At 44.8% G+C, this 23,786-nt stretch overlaps 1 long non-coding RNA gene across 1 annotated transcript in view; it reads right to left on the bottom strand.

Annotated features, from left to right (window-relative positions):
• The window catches only part of LOC129137462 (uncharacterized), a 114,393-nt gene extending 113,619 nt beyond the window's left edge, over positions 1 to 774 (bottom strand). The window contains exon 1 of the long non-coding RNA XR_008540037.1: positions 654 to 774. This is a non-coding gene — a long non-coding RNA (uncharacterized LOC129137462). The remainder of the gene's footprint in view (positions 1 to 653) is intronic.
• Positions 775 to 23,786: the final 23,012 nt, after the last annotated feature.

Here is a 23,786-nt window from a genome sequence, read left to right as displayed (position 1 = left end):
GAGAAAGAATAAACATAACATTTAGGATCTCTGACAAGGTTAACTGAAGATTCCACCCCAGGACAAGTGGGGTGAGTTACTTTGCTATTTCCTCCTATATATGATATAATTTTTAGTATAATCACATTTTCTCAGACCTCAAGGAAGAGCCCTAGGGGATATTTTTAATTATAAAATTAAATATAAATTAGCATTTGGCCCTATGTATTATGAAACATCTTTGCCAATGTCAGATAGTTGAGTCCTAGGACCAGATGGGAGCATTCATACAGGCTTATACGAGGCACTTCAGTTCCTCTTATCCTCAAATCTGCTCTCACCTCATCGTCTGAATGTACAACATCTGAGGCTTTGTTCTCCCTCGCACTCTCTGATGGGAAGCTGTATAATTCGATCCGTTGTACATTAAAGGTGTTTCGTTAGGATGATCATTTAAAATACACACACACAAAGGCACACTCCAGGGTGCCACATATTAAGCATTTTATCTTTTCTTTTAAAACAATCAGAGCTAAATGTTTTTACAGATAATCCCAGACCTCATTATAGGGGAGTAAGTGCACACTCTTATAAACCATTCTTTCTCAATAACCTGGCTTATGAATATCTTCCTCTGCTCTCTTCCCATTTTCACATTTAACCCAGTTTCCTACCTTTTGAAATTCAGCAGAATCTTCTCTGTCTTGTGTAGCCTTGGCTGTGTTCTCCTGACCTCAGATCCAGAGACGATTCCTGTGGGTTATCTACCTAGTGCCACCCACAACATGAAAGCCAGCCTGTAGCCGGCTGTCAGGAGCTGCTGCCTTCATGTGATTATCATGCTCTGCATGCCTTTTGGAAAGGAAAAAAAATCAGTGAAGCACTGCTGGTCTTGCTGCATCTTCAGGATTATTATTATTATTATCATTATTGAGAAATAGTTGACTCTGCAACTGGACAGATTCTCCTTCAAAAGGCAAAGATGCCATAGGAGCAAAGGAGTCGAGACACCTCGTTGTCTATCCCCTGCCTCTGGGATGGGCTGGGGCCATTCTAGAATTTCAGCGCATTCATTCTCTCCACATAGGATGGCTCAATGTTTATGCTTAATTGCAACAAGTTTCCTTAGCATAACAGAAGCTTCGCTGGACATCCTCCAGTTCTCCCAGTTAACAGCGATGTCCCTCCTCCTCTACCAGGCTGAGCCATTATAATCTCTTCCTCAGGAATATGGATTGGGAATGTATAGCAAGGCCCCTGGTATGTAAACGCAGGTACTGCTGGTGGCTGTGTTTTCTACTGTGTGGACTGGAGAATGAGGAAGCAAAGACACAGGAGGAGGAGAATGTCCAGAGAGGAGTGAGATGAAAGCAAGGAAAGGGTCCCCCTTGCTGACAGCCAGGCCCCTCCCTGGTTCCATTCTTCCCTGAAAGCCTTGCTGCATCACGGGTCCGTGAGTACTGTTCTATGCTTACAATTCTCCCTCACTTATTTTGTTTTTGTTTTTTTGAGGCAGGGTCTCACTCTGTCATCCAGGCTGGAGTGCAATGGTGCGATCTCAGCTCACGGCAATCTCCACCTGCCAGATTCAAGCGATTCTCCTGCCTCAGCATCCAGAGTAGCTGGGACTACAGGCGTGCGCCACCACACCCAGCTAATTTTTTGTAGTTTTAGTAGAGACAGGGCTTCACCGTGTTGGTCAGGCTGGTCTCAAACTCCTGACCTCAAGTGATCCGCCTGCCTTGGCCTCCCAAAGTGCTGGGATTAAGGTGTGAGCCACCGCACCCAGCCTCTCCCTCATTTATTTTTTCCCTTAAAACAGCTCAAGTAAGCTTCTGATATAACCAAAACCTTCCTTACTGATAAACACATGTAACTTTTAAAGAATTGTTATTCTTTCTCTTTTCCTTTTGCCTCTTCCACTTTATCATCTGGTGTTTTGCCTTCGTGGTTTTGCTGTGGACGCACATGTACGCTTGTGTGTTCTAAGACGACTTGCCAGTCCATATGGAAAAAATGAAAGACAGATTCATCCTATTCATAAACAAATGCAGGGAAAGGCATTTCAGAGCCTGCCCTGGTGAGTCACCTGCACCCCCTCCTGTGGGGCAGTCACTCTTTAGCACAAGTCTGTGTGGAAAGGCAGAGCTGGGGATTGTAGGCACTTTCATTTTTTTTTTTTTCAAGAGAAACCAGAAATAACCATTTTTATGAGAAATCTCTTAATTTTGAATTGTCGACACAAATTATGTTCATGCAGGAGACCAGCCCCCTGCCCCCTGCAAAAAAAGTTTGCAGGCTGCTTGAGCTCTCTACTTTACATCCTGTTAGTCATACTGTGGTCTGAGGACCCACAGCATCAGCAGCACTCAGGAACTTACCAAAAATGCAGAATCTCAGGCCTACCCCAGACAGGATGAGTCAGAATCTGTATTTTAACAAGGTCCCCAGGTCATTTGTCTGCACATTAAAGATTGAGAAATCCTGGCTTAGTTCACTAGTTCCTAAATTTGGCTGCATATTAAAACTGCCCAAGGAACTTAAAAAAAAATAGTAATACCTGAATTCCACTCCCAAGGATTTTGTTTTAATTAGTCTGGAATGCAGCTTGGGCATAAAAAAATAAAAAAATAAAAAACTCCCTGGGTGATGTTAACAGGTAGCAAATGTAAATGTAAAGAACTGCTGGTCTACCACAGGACCCAACACCACTTTCTACTGCCTCCCAGGTACTGTCCAACAGCTCACTCAGACCTCATCCGCCTTGGCTCCTGAATTGGCAGCTCCAGGTCTGGAGTCTCAAGACTTTCACAGGAGGTGCAAATTGTAGCTCCACAAATATTGCCAGAAGATAATTTTGGGAGAGGAGTGGGGAAGAGCGTTCCAATTTTTTTTAATTTGATGATCCTAAATTAGAAGACAGGACTTTCTCAAATGCCACAAAGAAATAGTGAGTATGAACATCTTAGAAAAATAACTATTATAGTCAAAAGTACTCAATTGCACAGTACAAAGACTCCAAACACACAGGATTTAAACCTGTATCTTAAATGATCTTAGGCTTCTGAAAATCCCAGTTCTTTGAAAATGTGGCCAAATAAGAAGGGAGAGAATAACAACAGCAAAATAGCCAAGGTTGAACCCTGGGAGAAAGGATGCTTAAAATTAGAGTGCAGGAAAAACATCTTCTTTTACATTCTGACCCCTTCTTTTACATTCTGACCACTCTGATCATTGCTTCTATAATACATTCCAGCAGCTAAAACAGCTTTTTGTTTGTATCTAAGTGTCTGTATAAAATTCTTCCAGTGTGATAAACTGCAAACAAAAACCAAACCCCCAGTTTTTTATCCCCCCTCTATCAATGCCCTGTGCAATGTGATCTGTGGCTCCTCCCCTCATGAGGTAGAGTCTTTCACCCCATCCTTTGAATCTGGGCTTCCTGTAGGCAATAGAGTGTGTGGAAACTGTGCTCCCAGTCCTGAGCCTAAAGCTTTAAGAGGGCTTGCATGCTGCTGCTCTCTCTCCTGGAGCACCAGTACTGCAAAGTGAGCAAGCTGGATTCACTGGATTTGGAGAAGACCCAAGGCCCTCCTAGACCTCTCAACAGCCAGCCAAACCCCAGCAGTTGAGAAAGCCCCGCCAATATCAGCAGTCACCTGCCTAACCCACAGCTGACCAAAAATGCATGAGCAAGCCCAGTCAAGGCCAGAGGAATCACCCAGCTGGCCTACAGCATAGTGAGTTAAGTAAATACTTCACTGGTTACACAGCAATAGCTAACGGACATATCCAGCTTAGAGAATTTCAATTTAAACATTAATATTCTAAAGAAATGGAGTTCAAAGAAATAACTGGAAAATAGTTAAGCAAAACTCGGGAACACTAAGGAAAGAATAAGCTTCTTTTGTCAATTTTGTTCCTCCGTTGAGTCATTTAGGGACTGCTGTGTTACTTTGCTAAGTCAAGGAGCTGAGCAAAATTGAGGCCAGCTGGTTGGAGGTGGTGCATATTGAGAGGATGTCCCTGGGCACCAGCATCTGACAATGACTTCCTATCCACTTCCTAATTCCACCTCCACTACTGCTCCTTTTATATTTTCATCTACATTATTGAGCATTGTAATTTGAAGACCAAATTTAAATATGAACAATGTTCATGTTCTGAATAACGTCACGTTTATGGATTCCTTAGATAATTCTTATGACTGAGTACGATTTCCAAAAAGATAAAAACATCACATGTCCTAGGGCTTTCTGCAAACTTCCTAAGAAAATGGAGCTGTTTCATAAGAAACTGCTTTCAATATTCTTGTTAGAAAATCAGTTTAAAATTTAGCTCAAATGGCAAAAGAAAAAAAAGTCAGCATTTATAAGATACCATATGCATCACAGACTCAGTCTTCTCTCTCCTCTAACAAATTAGAAGTAGTGTTCGATCCTTGGGCAGTAGGCAGCTTTGTAGACAAGAGAATTATTCTGCTTGTAGCTCCCTATGACACAGGATTAAGGCTGGATTTCTGCAAACTTCTCCTCGCCTTCATAGCTGACTTGATTTGCCAAGAAGTGAACAGAATCAACCACATAATCCTATTCTAAGGCCATTCATAGTTTCTGAAGAAGGCCGGTGGCTGCCCCAGATCATGGGATAGCCCAAAGATGAACAATATTTGTATTGAGAAGCCAGATCTACTTTCAGGAGGTAAATAGAAGACTCACTTCCAGGTAAATACAAGACTAATGAAGGAAATCGCATTTTTCTCTTAATAGTGAGGTTGGCAAGCCAAGCACATGGCATATTTATGGATCTCTGTCCCAGGCATTATGAAGAATAAAGAAGCCATCTCCCATGCAGTGACTGCTCTCAAGGAGCTCACAATCTGGTTAAGGAGACATGATGTTCGTATCCAAGAATGAGGCATGTAGATCAATACTTCCAAGAGGTATAGTTCAGATGGTAAATGGTACCTGAGTGACCAGAGTTAGAGGACACAAGACTATGCTGTGAGCTGGATAAGTCATGGAAGGCCATGGGAAAAAAATCAAGAAATCAATGGCAAGATTGAGCATGCTGTTTATTAACTACTCCTCTAGAAGTATGTCCTGGCTGGCTGACTCGTTCATACACACACACACACACGTGCGCGCGCGCGCAATGATAATGCTGTATTTGTCCCATCAAACCACCCATCTACTGAGAGTCTCAGGAGAGACAGCTGTGTAGTAGGTCGCTATTGTCATTTCTTCACATTATCTTGAGCTAGACACCACCTAGGACAGGTAAGCTCCTAGAGAAGGAAATGGTCCCAGGTGTTACCAGTGAGATGAGAGCAACCCAGGCATGTGAATCAGGAGCACACAACAAAGCATCTTTTGATACATCCTTGTGAATAGCAATTCTTAGAAAGCTTTTCCATCGGGCACCATCTGGATGCATAACTACCATTATGACAAAATAGCACTTGCTTCCACTCCAGCCATGCTTATATCTTATATCATTGGCTCATAAAACTTGGGAGTTTTATGAGCCTTTATTTATTTCATTTATTTTTTTTTTAGACGGAGTCTCACTCTGTCGCCAGGCTGGAGTGCAGTGGCGCGATCTCGGCTCACTGCAATCTCCACTTCCCATGTTCAAGCAATTCCCCTGCCTCAGCCTCCTGAGTGGCTGGGACTACAGGTGCCCGCCACCACACCCGGCTAATTTTTTTGTATTTTAGTAGAGACAGGGTTTCACCATGTTGGCCAGGACAGTCTCAATCTTCTGACCTCATGATCTGCCCGCCTCAGCCTCCCAAAGTGCTGGGATTACAGACGTGAGCCACCACACCCAGCCGAGCCTTTATTTTTAAAAATTAAGAAAAACTTTATCTTTACACAGTTGGTTTTCAATACAATCGTAGCACATTTTCCAAAATGCCAAGTAATCTCAAAGTAATTTACATCTGAGCTAGGAATATGTCAGGTTTTCAAGATATTTCTCTTCCTACTTCCTAAATTGTGCTCTGACGAATCTAGTAGTAAAATTAGTTAAGTATTCAACTAGGCACAAACTGCATGATTAGAGAGGATAGCTGTGAGAGCTGGAAGGAAACCAGCCTGATTTAAAATTTATCAAGAGATGATTTAATTCCACACAATGAGCATTTCCTGCACTGTGAGGGAACTGGTCATCATTATTCATTAAGACACAACCCACATGCAGTTAGATTAAGGGATGATCATTTGGGGACCTCACTAGTTTTTCTATACAAATTTGACCCCATAGTCCTAGCAGCGCAGACCAACCTATAGATGGCAATTTTACCTTGTGGGTCATTAAAACGAGCCTCTCCTTCTAGCTTTATCCAGCAGACACTGCCTAGCCATGCTACAATCAACCTGAAATGTGCTGCACACATTGCATCTTGCTGCCTTAATTAAAGTACACCAATCATCCAATTACACTGTGTGATTTCTCAAGCCTCTCTTAAAACAAGCCCCATGAAACCCAGGAGGAAAAATCCAACTGAAGAAGGAAGCCCCAGGATTTGAATAGGTTCTAACCACAAAGTCTTCAATTTGTTCCTAGGTGTATAATAAGCAGAAATGAAACAAGATTCTTAATCTCCTACGTGGCCTTCAACAGGAAGGAAACACAGCTCAGCTGAAGGAGGTAAACATGAAGCTGCTCACCCAGCTTTGTGCTACGCTACGTCTGGCCTCTCCAGTTGTTTCTCTCCCTCTAGGCTGACCAAGCTGGATGGCCTCACCTTGACTGCTAACACATAAATCTTTGCAAGGAAACAGTTCACTTAACTGACTATATCGTCTACTAGCAAGGTCATTCTTTACATTTGATAAAGTGACCTACAAAAGGGATCTTTTGCAGAATGAGTGCAACAAAATGTCTCTTTACAAATAAAAGCCAAGCGTCCATGCATAGACTTCTCTTGATAAATGTAACCAAGACTTTCTGACACAACACAAATTACTCAGTACCCATGATCTCATTTAATCTCAATCGTCCTACATGGGGACCTTGACATTCAGAGTGAGTAAATAATGTGCTTACAGACAGACAGGAGGTAAGTGGCAGAATAAGACAATGTTGTTGGACAATTTGAGAAAACAAGGCCAGATTCCATCCACTTCTTCTCAGAGGACTGTGAGACATGGTTGGGAGTATGGACTCCAGAAGCAGATCAACTTGGGTTTGAATTCTGTGTTTATTGCTTTCTAGCTCCATGGCCTTGACAAAGCTATTGAACCTCCCCTGAGCCTCAGCTTCTTCATCTCTAAGATGGAAAAACTCCCCTCTATCTTAAAGGATTGCAATGAGGATGAGATGCAGTAAGAATGCATGTGCGGTATCTGACGTGATGAGCATATTCAGTTGATGCTGGCTATTATTATTTATGGAACAATTGTCCTTGGTTTCATCTCCTTTCAGTCTCTTACTGAAGTAGCTTGAGAGCTTTAGGTAAAACAACTTCCAACAGATGGATCTAAGAAGCAACTGGAGATCATTTGCCATGATGGTGATGAAGCATTAATTAAGTTGGAATTACCACCCAAACTCAACCAAGCAGGAGAGATCCAGGAGGAAATCCAGTCTATTGGTTTCTCAGCAGAAGAAGAGCTCTGCTTATGGTAAGACTAGAGCTGGAGGCAGAGGGATGTGGAGTTGAGTGGAGGTGGGGAGCCCTTATCACCTATGGCTTTCACTTTGGTTAAGACTGCGTTCTTTTTTTTTTGAGATGGAGTTTCACTCTTGTTGCCCAGGCTAGAGTGCAGTGGCGCAATCTAGGCTCACTGCAACCAACGCCTGCCAGATTCAAGCGATTCTCCTGCCTCAGCCTCTCCTGAGACTACCTGTGGGCACGTGCCCCAATGCCCGGCTAATATTTTTGGTATTTTTAGTAGAGATGGGGTTTTGCTGTGTTGGCCAGGCTGGTCTCAAACTCCTGACCTCAAGTGATCCACCCGCCTCAGCCTCCCAAAGTGCTAGGATTACAGGCGTGAGCCACCGCGTCCGGCCTAAGACTACATTCTTTGCACTTCACCCTTGACCAAGATGAATCTTGAACACAGAGTGCTGCAAGAGACTCCATTTCAATCCACTGGCTCCCTGGGCCAGCCATCTGCCTTATCCAATTGGGAAGCAGAGATGAAATTAAATTGCTGCAGCATCTCTCCCCCACTCCTGAGAAACCAGTGAAGGATGGCAGACTGGCTGGCTATGGCCATTTAGAAAGCAGACCATTCTGTGTTAATGAGGCAGAAACCAGCCAGACTGCAAAGCCAGGAAAGATGCATCTTTTCTGCGTTCTTGTAGAGGGACCTCGGGGAAAGACAATATCCTACAGCAAAGTGCATGAAAGGAATCAGTATCTTGTTAGTACAGTGACATCTCTATCTGTTCAAAGTTTCCCAAACCAGAAGGGGCATGAAAAACTTTTCAAAGAGTTAGAAGAGTAACCAAAAATAAGATAAAAGAATTATATATGAGCCCACTGCCCAAACTTCAAAGCAGCACAGTTCACCCACAGCATGGAGATGAAAGGGGTTGGATTGGATCTGAGAGCCGTCATGAAAGACCTAGGTGGACCAGAAGCAAAGGAAGCATCCAGTCCCATCCAGAGGCACCATGGGGAGGGGAGGGAGAAGAGGCTGAGGATGCTCTTTCTCCCAAAGTGATGCTTCCCCAGTGTTTCTTGTCGTTGTTCCGCATTCTATGTTCTATGTTGACATAGGTGAAAGACATCAAAGAGCCTGAGTGTGAAAGCAAGACCACAGATACAGCATTCTTTTCACAAGAAATGCAGAGAAACAGCCCGGAGGTGACCTGTGCTTGCTGCAGCCCATTCCCTAAACAGTGGGCCAGGGACCTCTGTCGTAATTATGCTTGCAACTCAGCGATGTATTTCATCACCCGGTAGTGGGGCTGCTGCCAATTCCACCTCTACGAAATGTTGCAGAGTAGAGACATTTTACAGGAAGAATGTTGTCAGAGTGCTGTTCATCTCCACTGAGGCACAGACAGAAGAATAAATAAACCCAGGCTTGCAAAGTGGGGGTTGGTTATGGTCTCACCCTCTTTCTCCATCCCTTTATGAGTGAGACCACCATGGCTTGGGAGAGTTAACCAATTTCTGTAAGGTTTCACAGCGAAAGTCAGAAATAGAACTAGGACTAGAATCTACACAGATTGAGAAGAACAAAACTCTTCATCATTAGGAAGTTAAACCCAGGAGTGTGACTGAATGGATGGGAAATGAAAAACAGGATTGATTTTCTTACCATTGTGAAAGCTCACAAGAATCTTTCAAAATCCTTCCCAGGCCTAAGAGGCTACAAACCATGAAAACAACAACAACGAAGAGGAAAAGCCAGGAGTTGGGTGGCACGTGGGCAGGAGATACTGGAGGATGCAAGGCAGGCAGATCATAGAGGAAGACCACGGGGCTGAAATTTTACCACAGTTTGGCCTCAAGCAGAGAAATGAGAGCTTCCAATACATAAGGCGCCCTTCTGGTTGCTGCTGAGCACACAGAGATGAAGAAGCACCCGCCAGAGGGCAGGGAGAGGAATAATGCCGCAGTGTCAGACACAGATCTGACAGAGTCACTTTCATGTACATTTCCTCGTAGTGAGCCCCTGAGCTAAGTATTGTTTTCTCTATTTTACAGAAAGAAACATCAAACCGTGACAGAAAAAGAGTCAGTGTGATGTATTTGCGCATTCTCTTCCTGTCTCTCTATGTAAGAATTTAGGCAGAAATAGGTAAATACATAGAGAAACTAGGATGTGTTCATGAAAACTGATGTTTCAACAAATCTAGAGACAGTAACATGGGAAAATGAAGGAAGCTCTCTGGTGTCTGCAGCCTCGCCATCTCCTCACGCACAAGGATGCGTCTCCTCGAAAGCGCCCTTGCTCTGCAGCTGAACCAGAGGCTGCCTGACCCTCTCCACCACAGGGAGCGAGGCAGAGCACCACTGTGAGGCTTCCCTGAGGCACAGGTTAAGACAGGTGGACATTCTTCTGTAAACAGTGGAGAAGTCACAAAAGGTTTCTGAACAGAAGAAGAATCTGATTGGATATGATGCTTATAGGGGAGCTGGACTGGGAAGACAAAACTCAGGTTTGAAAAGCTGGTGGGAAGATGTGGAGCAGTCAAGACGAGAGGTAGCAAAGAGAGGTGCTGAAAGTGGAAAGAGAAACAGGGCCCTACCTTTAGACAGCCTACAGGGTGAATCCACGTAGATGTGATCATGTGGTATGGTACCATTAGGCCAATGCATGCATTTAGCAAGACTCTTCTAGAGATGATGGCTTCAAGCCAAAGGGCTATTATGGTGGGAAGTGTATCCCAGTAGGTAGTTGGGGAATGGCGTCTTTCTGGGAGGGAAGACACTGGAGCCTCTCAAATCCTGGCAAAGCGACTCCTGCTTTCCTTAGCTTCCCATCACCAGAGAGCACCTTTCTCAACCACATCAACCAGATAAGAAATGAAAAGACAGGGATTTTTTTTTGTTCTGTTCCATCATTGGTGTCCTTGTCTCTTCCCCTTGTGCCCATGTTCTAACCCAGAAGTGTTGTTCCACCAAAGCCACCTTGCTGGTTCCCTGAAAAGCAGGCAAAATCCTGTCTTGCTCCTGAGAGACTATTAGAAAAGCACTTTGATGATTACCTTTTGTTAATGTGCAGAACAGATTTTTAAATCGTCAGTTCTATTACCCAGCCCTATCCCTGGGCTTCCTGCAGAGCTGACCCCGTGCTCTGCTTTCTTCATCTATCACAAACATAAAAACTCTTTAAAGATCCATTACCTCCTCCTGCACCCCCCATTATTATAACCTTCATTCTAGCTGTCAAGAGACCTTGCTACAGAAAAGAATGCTATAATTCAGCATTAGCTTACCAGAAAACACTGGTGGGAGTTGAAATCACAAGCAGGCAGAGAATAAAGTAGAATCAAAATTCATCATGAAGCCATTTTCACCTCCCACTCTCCACTCTAACCAAGACAATAACCCTTGTTTGTGAGGAGCATAAAGATTTGCTCCTGTGTATCTTAGGAAGAACATTGTGATGGTTAGCCCCTGTTATTTTTCTTAAGTGTCAGGATTCTCACTCCTGACCTGGAAAAGAGCCATATATTTTAGAAATGCTCTGATCTCTTATCCACAATCAGCAGGGGGAAAAAATGTATAATTTAGCTAACTTTCAGCAGACGATGTTTGGACTGGATTCCAAAAGCAGATGACGTGGGTAATTGGCAATTCTCTGCCACTGAGGACCATCACAAATATTGCAGAAGGGCTTGGCCAACGCTTCGGCAAGAAGTCCTTTGGAAGCCCTCAGGTGCCTGCCTGCGCCCTGATTGGGAGATGGGGAAAACAGCTTTTGGAGTAGGCTGCTGGCTTCAGGCACCTAGCGATTGGATGACAGCAATTTTAAAGGTAGAGAGCTAACTCTACTAATGTGGCCAAGTCATCTTAATTAAAGCCAGAATCACTTTATTAAAAAGAAATGGCATTTGAGTTCGGAAATCCAATCTAAGTTGCCACCACGAATTGAAAAGGATGGAGAGCACTGGCTGATGATGCAGCAAAAGGCACGTGGGATTTTCAGTTGCTTTTTTTTTTTTTCTTCCATTTTTGAGATAGAGTCTCATTCTGTTGCCTAGGCTGGAGTGCAGTGGTGCGATCTCAGCTGACTGCACTCCTGGGCTCAAGCGATTCTCCTACTTCAGACTCCCAAGCAGCTGGGATTACAGGCTACACTCCCACACCTGGCTATTTTTTGTATTTTTAGTAGAGACTGGGTTTTGCCATGTTGGCCAAGCTGGTCTTGAACTCCTGACCTCAAGTGATCCGCCTGCCTCAGCCTCACAAAGTGCTGGGATTACAGGCATGAGCCACCACATCCAGCCTAGTTGCCTTTTCTTAAAGCTAGTCTTAGATCAAAGGCCAAGTGGCTAACTGGGGCCAGGGGTGGTGGTCTGCTGAGAACTAGTGACTCTGGGACTTGGCTTAGATACTGCACAAACCCCCATGAGCTTTTTACCAGGAGCTGTCCCTCTTTGTTCCCAACCCTTCAGAGTCCCTTAAACTCTTATTCCCCATACCAAGGCATTCATGTCGACCCTTCCACCCCTTGCACACTTAAAAACCTCCAGTGTTTTCCCACTGCACTTAGATCAAAACCCAAACTTCTAGCCAAGTCCTGCAGGGTTCCCAGCTAGCTCCTGCCCCACCCTCGAAACTCACATATACCCAGTCGCTTCTGTTCACTCCAGTTCAGCAACTCTGGACTTCTTTCTATGAACACAATGGACTTGCTCCTGCCTGGGACCCATGCAATTATAGCTTTCTCTTCCTGGATGGCTCTTCGCTCAGAGCAAGGCTGATTCCTTGCTGTAATTCAGCTCAGATGTTACCTGTTCATGAAATTTTTCTGACACACCCTGTATCAATATCCCTCGCTCCTTCTGTAACTTTCTAACCACTACTCTGCTATTTTTCTTTGTCATCCGTCTCCAACATTACTATGTATCTTTACTGTTTATTATTCTGTTTCTCCACACTAGAATATAAGCTCCTTGAGAACAGAGACCTTGCATGTCTTGGCCACTACTAAATCCCTAACAAGTGCTCAATCGATATTTTTGAATGAATGAATGAATGAATGAATCACTCAATCTGTTAGGAGAATCACTGCCACAAATAATTGAAAATTCAGAAGCAATTCTTTAAAAATCTTGCAGCAATCAAGCAAGTCCATGTGATTCCAGTCTGGTTATACTGTAGAGAGAATTCCGCATGCGTTTGGATGGGAGCCACCACTGAAGCTCCAGCCAGCCCTGTGCTCCTGGCTGGCACTTGACAGAAGTAATTTGTAGGAACTCACTTTATAGCCAAAATCAGGAGTTCTAGTTTTTGCTCCCCAGAGCCATTGACATGCACTTATGGGTATTTTTACCCAGAGATGCATCCCGCAGCTGGCCCATTAATATCTTACATAAACAAGCAGCAAGGAGCATCAGTTGAAAGTCTTTAAAATAATGTCTCAAGCAGTCTGTGCACAGGCAGTAATCTTAAAGCCAGAGTGATGCCTCTACTTGGGAAGAGGGGCCTGCCATAAAAAAGAGGCTGGAATTGAACCCTCCTTCTGAAGTCCACTTACCTACCCTTTCTTCTTACACATCTAGTTAAATGTTGTCCAAAGCTTCTTACACATCTGTTTAAATGTTGTCCACACGCACACCCAGGGAACACAAAAATAAGGCAATTTTTCCAGTTACCATGCTCACTGGAGCATATTTTGCTTCATCTTGAGTCATCAATCTGGAAAGGAAAGTAGAATGAGATGAAACTAAATGGGGCCAAACACATCGATCGAGTTTGGTTCCCTTTAGAGCCATTCTAAAATAAATAAAGGTGAGTGCTTTGTAGAAAGAAGAAGATACGGACAGGCTGAACTCTCCCCTATAGCATTTACTTTCCCTAGAAATTGTAGGTAATAACTCTGAGGAGTGAGTTGTGCACAGAGCTTTGAATGTTCCCTCAGTATGAGGACTGTGACACGTGGAAGCATTTGGCTGTATCTGCAGGTTTGGAGCTGGCCATGTGCTGGAAGAGGAAGGCTTTGGGAGGGGAAACCAGGCAACAGCTCCAGGGCTCTGATAGGCTTGGGGCCTCTAGATTCAGGTCACTGCTTTCAGCATGACAGAGGTCTCAGGGCATTTCCATAAAAAGCATTAAAATAGTAGGGTGTAACATATTTAAAGCCAATCTTTCTCAAATCTAAGAAACACAAAACACTGACAAAGCCACACCCACTCAGAAGGGCAGACTTGTCATTTACTCACCTTCACCACCACTCAACCAATATTTAAGCACATACCTCATACAAGTCACCACGTTGTATGCTAGGTAATCAATGCTAGGCAATATAGACAAGTTCCCTGCCTCTTCTAGAGCTTTTGTTCAAATGTAGGCCTGTCTTTTTTTTTTAAGACAGTTTTATGGAGATATAATTCACATATCACACAACTCACCCACTGAAAGTATACCATTCAAGGCTTTCAGTATTTTCACAGAGTTGTTCAACCATCACCATAATCAGTTCTAGAATATTTTCATTATCCTAAAAGGTAACACAAGGTTTTAAGAAACTAATCACTTAATTATTGAGTTGTAATCATGATTATTCCTTCTACTTCCCTGAAAGAATAAAGCATGTATCATGAGGAGGCCTCTGGTCTTGGGGTTTCGATAAGGCTCTCAGCAAAGTGACATTTGCACTGAGAGCCGATGGCAGAGTAGGAGAAAGCCAGGCAAAAGGAGTGAAGTGAACAGGAGGAGGTAGCAAAAACACAGGCGTAAATTAGGCTTTGTGGTGGATCTATGGAACTGAGAAAAGGACATTGAATTTTATTTTAGAGCAATGGGTTTTCTATTGTTTAAAGAGTTTTAAGTTTTCCTGGCTACTCCCATCCTCCATGTCCAGATTTTCATTTCAAAAAAGTATCTCCTGCTGATGGTGAGAGAACGGATTGGAGGGAGGCAAGCATGAAGGCAGGAAGATCAGTCAGGAGCCCATCACAGAAGTCCAGCGAGGAGATGAGAGTGGCCTGGATCAGGACAGTGGAAATGGGGGCAGTGAGTTCATTCAAGATTTATTAGGAACAGAACTGAAAGACCTTGGCAATTGATTCACTGGGAGGAGTGAGGACTTCTAAATTTGATGCCTCCACTGCTGGGTATATGGGTTACAGAAGGAAAACTGGAAGAAAAGTAAGATTTTTGAAGTTGGTAGAAAGATCAGTAGGGTTTGTGACCAAGCAATTAATGGGTTCACTGTCCAATGCACAGAGGCCAATACCATGGCACTGGCTTTTGAGAAAAGAAAAGTTTTATTGTGAGTCAACCAGCAAGGAGACAGGAGGAAATGCTCAAATCTGTCTCCCCAGCCTGGGGTTTTGGTTGGGTTTTATAAGTGTAGGTTAATGAGGTGTGATCTGATTAGATCTCGCAATGAGGTGATGTTGGGAAGAATGATCTGACTGGATTCTGCCATGGGGTGACTCTAGAGCTCGATCTGATTGGATCCTAGATCCTGCCATGTGGTGTCCGCTTCTTAATTCCGTCCCCACTCCTTCACCCAAGCACTTACGTTCCCCCTTTGGCTGCACATTTGGTTCATCTGGGCATGCTCAGGTTATATGACCTCAACCCGGAGATCCATGGCAAATGAAAAACAACTCACAGCTTTGTCACAAAAAGCCAAGCCAGACTGGTCTGGTGTGGTTACAGGCTCAACATTGGATATATTGACTGAGCTGTCAGGTAGGTAGTTGAATATGACTCTGATATCAGAGGTAAGATCTGGGCTGAAGAAATAAATATAAGAGTCATTGTTGCACATTGGCCATTGATGTCCTGCAAGTAGGTGAGGCCACCCAGGGAGAGATGATAAAGCAGAGAAGGGGCCTCAGGCCAGGTCAAGGGAAGCTCCAACATGTCAATGGTAAATGCAAGAGGATGTGCTGGTAAAGAGGCTGAGGGAGAGCTGCCGAGAAGGAGGAGGTCAACCAGGAGCATGCGATGACCTGGAGCCAAGGGAAGATGGTATTTTAAATGGTGAGAGGCTATTTGTTTAAAAGCTGCTGAGAGATGAAGGCTAAGAGAATGTCCTTTGAACTTGACGACACGAAAATTATTGGTGCCCTTAGCAAGAGTCATTTCAGTGACAGAGCAGTTGGTGGAAGAATGGAGAGAACATGTGCAGACAACTCTTCTGAGAACTGTGGCTGCACATGGGAGGAGGAAAATGGCCTGGATGGAGGGCCATGTGGAGTGAGGGAGGAAGGGTTATTTTAACATGGGGGTGATATAAGCAAACTGTAATGCTAATAGAAAGGATCCAGTGAAAAAGCGGGTAAGAGAGATGACTGCTGGATAAGGTGCTTGAGATGGGGGAGTGGGGCTGAGACCCCAGCACATCCACAGGAACTGGCGTTAGTTGGAAGGGAAACTTGCTTTTGCCTGGTGGGTCCTAGAGCAACAAACCTTGGTTTCACTACAGCCAGCACTGAACCCGAGCCACACTGGAGGCAGAGATGTTCTCCAGAAGCCTCACTGGACATCATCTGCTACTCACCTACTCGCCATGCCACTGGGGGTGGGATGAAAGGTCTTCTTTTTGCCCCTCACCAAACACAACTCCCTCTTTCTCTCTTGCATTAAACACATGTTTTGACAACAGGACATCAGAGGTATCCAGGAACCTCATGGATGGAGAACCTATATCTACCTCCTGCCTCCTTGCACAGCTGAGACTTCAATTTATGCCTCACATATCAAAATACCCTTTCTCGATGCCCCCTGCTCCTCAGAGTTCAGATCTTCTATCCTTCACCTCCTCGGGATAGAAATAAATGGTGACACCGCATGGTGTGTCAGAAGTATCATATCCCTCCAGAGAGGCAATATCACCCCAAGACATCATTTCCCCAAACGCAGCAAGACCGGCCTTGAAAGGGATTGTGGCAACAGAAGAAAGCGGCTGCTGCCTGACTCCGTACCCCACTTCTGGTTCATGGGGCTCATGAAGCCTCAAGCCTGAGCTGTGCGGCGGGACACTCCCCATCACTTCCACCTGCACCCACCACTGGGCACACTTTGGCCCGGCCCTGGCCACAGAGGTCAAGTGCATTGGCCTTCCATGCAGCTGCACCATGGTCAGGCAGGGGCAAGAACTGAGCTGGACATTGGGCCACAGGTTTAGGAGGAAGGGAACTACCTGGGCCCCAAGGCAGGAACCCAGCAGTTGTGAGGACATAGGGAATGATGCCCGTGAAGTGTCCTTGAACGGGGAACTAATGTGGTGAATTATTGTAATTGTTATTTTGGAATTTTTTCTGCATTCTCCTTTTTTAAAAAAGTTATTGTGGGTACAGAGTAGGCATATATATATTTATGGGGTACATGAGATAGTGGTGTGTGCCTGTAGACCCAGCTACTTGGGTGGCTGAGGCAGGAGAATGGCTTGAGCCCAGGAAGTCAAGGCTGCAGTGAGCCGAAGTCAAGGCTGCAGTGAGCCCAGGAAGTCAAGGCTGCATGATAATGCCACTGCACTCCAGCCTGGGTGACAGAGTGAGACCTTGTCTCAAAATAATAATAATAACAATAATAATAGGCTGGGTGCCATGACTCACACCTGTAATCCCAGCACTTTGGGAGGCCAAGGCAGGCGGATCACCTGAACTCAGGAATTCAAAACCAGCCTGGCCAACATGGTGAAACCCCGTCTCTACTAAAAATACAAAAATTAGCCGGGCGTGGTGGTGGGCACCTGTAATCCCAGCTACTTGGGAGGCTGAGGCAGGAGAATTGCTTGAACCCAGGAGGCAGAGGTTGCAGTGACCCGAGATTGCATCCTTGTACTCCAGCCTGTGTGACAAGAGCGAAACTCGGTCTCAAAATAATAATAATAATAATATTAATAATAACAACAACAACAATAGGTCTTATTCATTCTCTCTAACTATATTTTTGTACCCATCAAGTGAAGTATTAACATTGGGAGGATTTGGCAGAGATTCCTGTGTGGGAGGGCTGAGGTCAGCCCAAGGCCCATGCGATCACTCTCCTTCATGCCAACATGGACATATTAAAGTCAGGCTCCCACATGTACAACAATGCAATGTCTGTTAAAAGATTCAAAAATGGTCAAGCTTTATTCTTCTGCAGTGTGTGATAGGATAACCACCCTGAAGACCTGCTGTCTTATGGCAAGTAAACTTCGATAATTATATACCATATATTAAAGTGTTATAATACTTTTCAGGGTCCTTTCTCATTTATGATCCTAATTTTAGACTCTGATTAGGGTCACTCCTGGTTCCTCTGCTTCTGATGAGGAGAGGGAGCTGAGAGATCTAAGGAAGACCACCTGTCCTCCAGTTAATGGGAAAGCACGGAGAGGGAAGCCGGCCGTTTGCTTCACCTCACACTCCGCACTCCTGCTCTGGGCCTCTTCTCAGTTAACAGAAAAACCAAACTCTATACGATGTTTTAAAGAGGTTGATTCTGACCAATAGGAGTGACCACGGCTCAAGGAAATATAGTCTCAAGGAGTCCTGAGGAAGTGAACCCCATGCGATTGGATTACAGTTCGGTTTTATAATGAGGGAGGCAGGAGTTACAGGCAGAGACATACTTCAGCACTGGGAACCAATACATTGGTTTGGCCCAAAAAGGTGGAATATCTTGAAGCAGGGGCTTAGCGGTTATAAGTGGATTCAGAGATTACTTGATTAAAAGCGTAAGGCTCTTTCTAAAACTTGGAGTCAGCAGAAAGGAATGTTTTAAATTAAGATAAGGATGCTGTGTAGCAATATTGAGGGCCTGCAGGTATGACTTAACCCTTGCCTTGCATGGCCTTAGATCTTGTCTATAATTTGGTATCTTATTGTCACAAAGAGTCCATTTTGCTAGTCTTATGTTCTCTATTTTAACACTAATGCTGGTCAGCTGGGTATTAAAAGGGAGAGGGGATAATGAGGTATGTCCAGCCTCCCTCCCCGTCATTGCCGGGAACTTCTTTTTCTTTTTTTTTTTTTTTTTGCAACGGAGTCTTGCTCTGTCGCCCAGGCTGGAGTGCAGTGGTGCAATCTCGGCTCACTGCAACCTTGGCCTCCCTGGTTCAAGTGATTCTCCTGCCTCAGCCTCCCGAGTAGCTGGGATTACAGATGTGCGCCACCACGCCCAGCTAATTTTTGTATTTTTAGTAGAGATGGGGGTTTCACCATGTTGGCCAGGCTGGTCTCGAACTCCTGACCTCAGGTGATCTGCCTGCCTTGGCCTCCCAAAGCACTGGGATTACAGGCATGAACCACCACGCCTGGCCCAGGAACTCCATTTTTAAGTTTTTTTCTGGGGTTCTCTTGGCCTAGGGAGGGTTTGTTCCATCATTAAAGGGCTTAGGATTTTAGTTTTAGTTGACAAATCCCAGGAAGCTTTCACAGTACAATGTATTTAATCAAAGAGCTGTGACTAAGCTCTATCAAGGATACAAGGGGCCAAGCCAAAGGAAGAAGGAATTGTGGTGGGATCATCCTCCACCTCCACAGCAGAGAAAATTAATGGCACAGTCCCTGATGCATTTGAGAGAACCACTTAGCTAACTGCTGATTCTGCTAGTTCAGGTTATTTACTTACCCACTCAACAGAAGTTGAAAAATCACCTGTATTATTAATTTGCCTAAAACCTTCCAGCTTCAGAATGTGACTCAAGCTATTTTTACAAAGCAAAGTTGGAATTCTAAGCTTTTTGCTTACAAATTACTAAAGTCATTCATCAGCTGTTCACATAAACGCCGGGCTTAGAATTTTTTTTAACCTTCCATTTTTCAGATAAGATCAACATGCACAGGTTTACTGAATTGCTCTAATTCTGATTGCACACTCACATAAAACTACCAAAACAGCCTTTAGTCCCTTTCCTATTTTCAGTCAATAGATAATTCTATCTCCCTTTAGGCAAATCCCATTCATAATAGATATTTATTGTCCAGTCTCTCTTTTTTTTAAAATCAATTAGCAAGCATTTATTTAGCCTCTACGACATGTTCAGCTCTGTAGTGGGCACCGGGTGAAGACACCCAACTTATTTAGCCTTTATTGGATACTGAGCTGAATCCAATAAAGTAGAAGCTGAAGCTTCTACTTCAGCTAAAGAAAGTGCTGACCTTCTGAATCATTAATTCGCCAGGGAATCATCTGTGGTCTATAATTGTATGGAGTTACATGGAATCCCTGAATTCAAACATAAAACCCAGTAGAAACTCTAGAGTTCTGGAAGGCAAGAGGAAACAAGAAAGGAAGGACTGAATAAGACAGAAGGAGAAGTGCATTTCAGACAAGGGGACCCCCCAAAGTGTGTTTGTTTTGAAGGCTGTGAATAGCTGGGACTGACTCATAGAGGCAGAAAATAGGGAGCCAGTGAAGGTTTATGAGTGAGGTGATTATAGATGTTCAATTCTGCTGCAGTGGATAGAAGGTTTTCCTGACAGAACCCTGACTCAATTGTCAATGAGAGCTGTTCTAGTAGGCAGCTCCCTCATGTAGGGAACAGATAGTGAGACTCGAGTCCTACAAATGGATGGGCAGAGGGCATAGTACTTATTGGTGGGATAGATCCCCTTAGCAACAGGAAGTCACCTGCTCATCCTGTCAGTGGAAGAACCCAGGAACAAAGGAACCCACAAGGATATTTGGGGTATGGGAGAAAAAGGGAAGGGGCACATTCATTCCCGACAGTATCGATGTGAGCAGTCCCACCATTTGATCACGTGTTCCTTAAAGGATTCTAAACTCGCCAGGATAGCATCATTCTTTTCTAATGTAGCAAGAAAAATATCAGGACAACCCAGTCTAGGTCACTGTTCTTTTTAGTGGGGCCCGCGGAGGATGGGGACTGGGAGGTGGACTCTAAGGTGAAAATAAAAGGTGCCATCCCCTATAGAAGATGTGCTCCTCCAGGTGCAGGTCTGAGTTGTTAGGGACTAAACCTCTGGATTCAAAAGAACCATCCCGCATGAGTACAACCCTGGAAATGCCAGGGCCTGCATGCAGTCTCTGCCGCCCACCTCCCCGACCCCTCTGCGGTGCCCCTCAGGGGTTTCACTCCATGTGGGTCCTCACCAGGATCAGGGCAGGGCACAGCTTGGGAAGAAGCCCCTGTCTCTCCTCCTAATCATGGCATACAAAATGCATGGTTTCAACCAAATCCAGGTTTTTCTTTAGAAACCATGGATCTTAAAAGGTGTTGAGTCCTGGACAGGAAGAGATGTTTACAAGCCCTTCTGTGTTTGTCAATCAAAGGTGCCATGCCCATGGGAAGCAATGACCCAAGAGACGACTCCCCCAACCAAATCTCTGGAATTCTAAGGACAGCCATCCTGAACTGGGCTCAGGAGCTCCATTAAGGATGCGGAGGGAAGATGCAATGGAGCAGAGGCAGAGGCAACAGAAATAGAAGAAAGTTTCCATTCTTAGAACAGGGGGGCTGTCAGGCAGGGCACGGTGGCTCACGCCTGTAATCCCAGCACTTTGGGAGGCTGAGGTGGGCGGATCACCTGAGCTCAGGTGTTTGGGACCAGCCTGACCAACATGGTGACCCCGTCTCTACTAAAAATACAAAAATTACCCTGGCATGGTGGCGCACGCCTGTAGTCCCAGCTACTTGGGAGGCTGAGGCACGAGAATCACTTGAACCCAGGAGGCAGAGGTGGCAGTGAGCTGAGATCACACCACTGCACTCCAGCCTGGGAGACAGAGCAAGACTCTGTCTCGAAAAAAAGAAAAAAAAAAAAGAAGAACGGGCGGACTGACTCTTCCTCCACTGAGGACACCACTTTAGACTTGCTTTTTCTTAGCCATTGTTGTTGTCGACTAAAGACAAAAATTAAGCTTTTAAAGAATTAAAGTTAGTTTTATTCAGAAGTCTTAATGAGGACAATAGGCTGAGACCTAGGGCCCAGAGCAGATGGGACAGATTGCTCCAAAGCAGTTTCAGCAACAGCTTATATGTAAGTGGCGGGGGTTGAGTATGTGCAAAATCACGTCAAAGTTTGGATGTGAGAGTACATCTGGTTCTAGATGACTACCCTTTCAGACGTTATCTTATGTGCAGGCAAAGGCAAAGGTTCAGGTTATTTATCTTTTCAAGGATGTAGTGACTCAGGGAGGATGTGGGTGGCCGCGGGCTCTGTCCTGCCTTGTCCTCAAGGCATTGTTCCAGGGGACTGCATTTCATCACAGTGAGGGGTTCAAGCAGAAATGAGCAAACATGGCTTTTTATGTTTGCTATCTTGTCTCACAATTGTCATTTAAAAATAGAATACAGAAGTTAAAAAATAAACCAAAAGGAGCTGGTTTAAAAGGTAAGGCAGATTAGTGCAGGGAGTTGAGAGCCCAGATCTGGAATCCTGCAGACCTTGGCTCTAACCCCCGCCCTGCCACTGGCCTGGCACGGGCCTGTTTAACTTCTTAGCTACTCAGCTTTGTCATTTCTCAAACAGAAGCAGCAACAGTCTCTTCCTCACAGAAACGGTGTCAGGGCTAAATGAAATCAATCACAAAAAGCGTTTAGCAAAGATGGAGCCAAAACTCCTGACGGACACTGGGCCAGGTGTCCCAGGGAGTGGGTGGCCGGGCCCCGTGCAGGGTCTGACAGACACTGGGGTTAGTGTCCTGAGCAGTGGGTGGCCAGGCTCTGGGCAGGGTCTCATGTACTCTGGGGCTGGTGTCCCAGGCAGTGGGTGGCCAGGCTATGGGCAGGGTCTGACGGACACTGGGGTGGGTGTCCCGGGCAATCGGTGGCCGAGCTCTGGGCAGGGTCCCATGGGATGCATCTGGCTCCCTGGCTTTTCAATTTCTTCCTGGGGCTGCAGCCATCCATCCTCTGGATTGAAAGCTGAGTCCTAAACCACATTATCTCTTTGTCTCATTTGTGGTTTTCGATGACAGACAGTGAGACAGGCAAGTGAGCAGTCCCCACTCCCTGTTGGGGAACTTTCTCCTGGTTTGAGCCAGATATCAAGTGGGTGGTTACTGAGAAACGAAGCCCCTGGGTCCTGGGAGTGGGAGCAGAAAGGAGATGTCAGATTCCAAAGACAGAAGACAACAATAGGACTTGGCAATTGATAAAGAAGGATATTAAGTATGAGTGCAGGTTCTGGGATAATGGGGAGGCCATAGAGAAGAGACCTTAAATCCAGAATGGAGAACATCTGTATTGGGAGGAAATAGCAAGTTCTACAAAATTTGGATAAGGGGTTTGATGAAAGATAGTAGGACAGATAAGTGGAAGTTTCTGGTGGTTAAATAGCAATACAGGATCCATATCTATTCACATCTATATACATGTGTCTATACATCAAGATGTGTGTGTGTAGGAGTTATCAGCATAGAAGTGAAATTTAAGACAAGGGAATGAGAAGCTCTTCGAAAGACAGACACAAGGGAGTGAAACACTTAAAGGAAAGGGGATGCAGTTACAGAAAAGGAAGATGAACGGATAAAAAGGTAGAGGTGGAGGGGAGCATTGCAAAAATCCAGCCCAATTCACTCACTTAAAGGACAAGGAGACTGCGGTTCAAAGAGCATCAGTGATTTGCCGAACAGTCGACCATGTCCAGAAAAAGGGAGATATGGGGCCTGAACCCATATTCTCAGACTCTCAGAGAATTCTCAGACTCTGTCCTTTCCCACTGGAGACCTGGACATGGCTACTTGCAAGTGAAAGTTAATTAATGTTGATCACCAGGATGAAATTGGTGATCATGAAGGTCTAAATTGGCATAAAATAAACTTATGGGTCAAGAAATTGTGAATACTAAAAATGTGAATACACCTTTTCCTTTCACATAGGTCAATAAACAAACACACACACATAAAAGCAAAACAAGAAAGAAATTTTTTTTTTTTTTGAGACGGAGTCTCGGTCTGTCGCCCAGGCTGGAGTTCAGTGGCGCAATCTTGGCTCACTGCAAGCTCCGCCTCCCAGGTTCATGCAATTCTCCTGCCTCAGCCTCCCGAGTAGCTGGGACTACAGGCGCCCACCACCATGCCTGTCTAATTTTTGTATTTTTAGTAGAGACGGGGTTTCACCATGTTAGCCAGGATGGTCTCAATCTCCTGACCTCGTGATCCACCAGCCTTGGCCTCCCAAAGTGCTGGGATTACAGGCGTGAGCCACGGCACCCGGCCAGAAATCTTAAAACGAAACAGAATCTTGTTAATTGAGGGC

This window comes from Pan troglodytes, chromosome 18 (assembly GCF_028858775.2).
Source record: "Pan troglodytes isolate AG18354 chromosome 18, NHGRI_mPanTro3-v2.0_pri, whole genome shotgun sequence".
NCBI lineage: Eukaryota > Metazoa > Chordata > Mammalia > Primates > Hominidae > Pan > Pan troglodytes.
Note: the sequence above shows the minus strand (reverse complement) of the source record. Positions and strands in the feature narration are given on the sequence as shown.